Here is a 3,859-nt window from a genome sequence, read left to right on the forward strand (position 1 = left end):
TCCCCAGGCCTCCATGAGAGCAGCAGCAACTCCCCAGGCCTCCATGACAGCAGCAGCAACTCCCCAGGCCTCCACGAGAGCAGCAGCAACTCCCCAGACCTCCTCATCAACTGCTGCGCTCTCCAAGTCTCCAGAGGGGTCGACGCTCTCCAAGTCTCCAGAGGGGTCGACGCTCTCCAAGTCTCCAGAGGGGTCGACTCTCTCCAAGTCTCCAGAGGGGTCTACGCTCTCCACGTCTCCAGAGGGGTCGGCGCTCCCCAAGTCTCCAGAGGGGTCGGCGCTCCCCAAGTCTCCAGAGGGGTCGGCCCCCTCCAAGTCTCCAGAGGGGTCGGCGCCCTCCAAGTCTCCAGAGGGGTCGGCGCCCTCCAAGTCTCCAGAGGGGTTGGCGTCCTCCACTACCACCGAGGACTCGCCTCCATGGTCCTCCATGTCAGCTGCTACAGCTCCCCAGGACTCTATGGCGCATGCTGCGTCCTCCCAGGTTTCTACGCCGCCTGACGCGGCCTCCGGGGTCTCCTCGCCGCCAGACGCAGCCTCCGGGGTCTCTTCGCCACCAGACGCGGCTCCCTCGTCGTCTGCGCCGCCTGCCGCGTCCTCCAAGTCGTCTACGCCGCCTGCCGCGGCCTCCAAGTCGTCTACGCCGCCTGCCGCGGTCTCCAAGTCGTCTACGCCGCCTGCCGCGGTCTCCAAGTTATCTACGCCGCCTGCTGCGGCCTCCAAGTTCCTATGTGTTGGATGGCCTCCCGGCCGCCCCCCGGAACTGGCCCGGCTTGATGGACGGCCTCCTGGCCGTCCCCCGGACCTGGCCCGGCTTGATGGACGGCCTCCCGGCCGCCCCCCTGACCTGGCCCGGCTTGAGGGACGGTCTCCCGGCTGCCCCCCTAACCTGGTCCGGCTTGATGAACGGCCTCCCGGCCGCCCGCCGGACCAATGACTCTAGGGACGGTCTCTTGACCGCCCAGATCTTTTGTGTTTTCCTGCTTGTGTTTTGCCTTAGTTTTTGTCAGGTCTTTGCTTTCTTCCTTGTGTTTCCTCGGGCCCTCCACCCTTGCAGTGCCGCCCTCCACCCGCCCAAGTCCTTCGGGAGGGGGTTTTTTTGGGGACGCCTGGGGGCGTCCTTGAGGGGGGGTACTGTAAGGATGGTACCATTTGGTGGCTCGGTTTGTGTCTGTGTTTCCCTAGTGTTTTCTCTTTAGTTTAATTGTTGCCATCCTTGTCTCGTCACAGCTGTTAGTAATCACGTCTCGTCTTGTCCTTGTTTATAAGCTGTCTGTTCAGTCTTGTTTTTTGTTGCGTCGTCTTCGTTGGGTCCCTGTGTCTTCTGAGTCTTCTGAGTTTCCTGAATCCCTCTGAGCTTACCGTGCCTTCATCCCGTTTTTGTAAGTTATGCTGCCTCGTCAGCCTGTTATTTTTATATTTTATTATTATCCTTAAATTTCTATTTTTTGTACTTCTGCCGATTTGAGTCCCTGTCCTCACTACTGGGTTCGCCCTGACCAGAAAACCCTGACACAAGGATTGGCTCTGAGCCCCTTCTTGTTTGATCTGGTGATAGACTAACAGATGAGGTCATGTAGGAATCCTCGTGGACTATGATGTTTGCAGATGACATTGTGATCTGTGGTGAGAGCAGTGAACAGGTGGAAGAGAACTTGGAGAGGTGGGGGTATGTACTTGAAAGAAGAGCAATGAAAGTCAGCCGTAGTAAGACAGAGTACATGTGTGTGAATAAGAGGGAGGCCGAAGGAACAGTGAGGCTACAAGGAGCAGAGGCCACAAAGGTGCAGGACTTCAAGTACTTGGGGTCCACTGTCCAGGGAAATGAGTGTGATAAAGAGGTGAAGAAGAGAATCCAGGCCAGATGGAGTGAATGGAGAAAAGTTTCAGGAGTGATTTGTGACAAAAGGGTGTCATCAAAGGTCAAAGGACATTTTTGTAAGACAGTGGTGAGTCCAGCTATGTTGTATGGTCTGGAGACAGTGGCACTGAAAAAAAAGACAGGAGAAAGAACTGAAAGTAGCAGAAATGAAGATGTTGAGGTTCTCCTTAGGAGTGACAAGGATGGATAAGATTAAGAATGAGATCATCAGAGGTACAGCCCAGGTTGAACAACTGGGAGATAAAGTTAGAGAGGCCAGACTGAGATGGTTTGGACATGTCCAGAGGAGGGACAGTGGATATATTGGTAGAAGGATGTTAGAAATGCAGCTGCCAGGAAAAAGACAAAGAGGAGATATATGGATGCAGTTAGAGAGGACATGGAGGTAGTTGGAGTGAGGACAGAGTTAGATGGAGGATGATGACTCGCTGTGTAGACCATGAAGATGGAACAGCTGAAAGAAAAAGAAGACTTTAGTACCTTTGAATCATTTTCTATCGCAAGAGCTTGGGCATTTATAAAAAGCTATTTACCTGCACATTACAAAAATTAGGAAACGAGTAAACAGAAATAAAATGAGCTATAGGGTTAAGAAGCAAAACACAGATTTTTATTAAACACTGGAAGAAAATTAAAACATAACCATGTAATATGAAAAGTTAGTTGTAAACTACAATAATAAGCTCGAAAGGCAAATTTTGTAAAGTTTGTACATCAAATGAAGGGTTTAAAAGTCTCACACAGTGATGATCACCCTGAGTGATGAAGTTATCCATTTTGCCTCATCACTGTTCTTCTCTTCAGTTTTCTCTGAAGTCCGTTGCTCAGCTGTATCGAGAGTTACCTGAGTGAGTTCAGCCAAGTGTTTGGATTTTAACTGTCTAATTAAATTGGTGGCATTGACTGAAGCTCCATTGCTGCACCATGTTCAATCCTGTAAATGCAAACATTGTATTGAACTGCTTTCAATTCATATTTTAAAATACTGTGGTTTCCTTCTTTTACATCACATTTTATAGCAACAGAAGTAAAATCAGAGACAGAAGGTCAACAGCAAGGCCGAGAGCTGAGTGTATTCATCTAGTTCAATACCTATAATTGTAAAATGCCTTGATTGGGACCATAATCTGAAACTCGAGAATGATTTGGGACATCTTTAATGCACATCATAACCAGGGTTGCAATTTTAGTCTGTTTGGTATCTCTGTTACTCATTAAACTTCAAAATAAACTCAGTCGTCAGAACCCAAACTAGCTTCATAACCCCGGTCATACTGGGGTCACACCCGGGCTGATGGTCTTACTCCACCGCTGTGTTCCTCTCAGGAATGTCGTCTGACTCCCGCCAACATGCAGTTTTCATCTTTGGGTTCAAATAGATACAGATAATAGAAACAGGATGCCAAATTCTGTCAGAGCAAACATGTCAAGATGGAATACTTCTATTATTCCTCTACTTGTGTATTGGTATTTAAACAATGTATAAACTTGCCTAACCTCTTAATGTACATGTAATGAAGTATGTGTGTTTTTGTACGTGTGTGGTGATATTTAATCAATCTTATGAGCTGAAAAATGACTACAGCTAAAATGTTTTACTCACTGTTAAACTTCAGGAGGTGTGAATGGGACATAGTCTTAATACTAAGCCAGGGTTGCAACAGATTGTATGCCAAACATGTAGACTGTCTCAAATTTCCAAAGAATTACACAGAAAAGTATCCTGATGCATGCTCAATAATCCAGGTAGAAAAATCCAAAAAAGTTCAATCTGGTCCTCTGGACATTCAAAAAAAAAAAAAAAGCAAAAAAATCTAGAAACGTTTCGTCTCTCATCCAAGAGACTTCCTCAGTCTGAGGTGCTGTTTTCAGCTCAGTCTCTTAAATAGCACCTTCTCAGGGTGGATCAACCAGTTGGCCAGGATTGCCTCACGCTAGTTAGAGAGTTTGAGAAAACAGCAAGGAAGAGGGCAGACTACA

Source organism: Nematolebias whitei, chromosome 6 (genome assembly GCF_014905685.2).
Source record: "Nematolebias whitei isolate Nwh7 chromosome 6, NemWhi1, whole genome shotgun sequence".
In the NCBI taxonomy this organism is placed as follows: domain Eukaryota; kingdom Metazoa; phylum Chordata; class Actinopteri; order Cyprinodontiformes; family Rivulidae; genus Nematolebias; species Nematolebias whitei.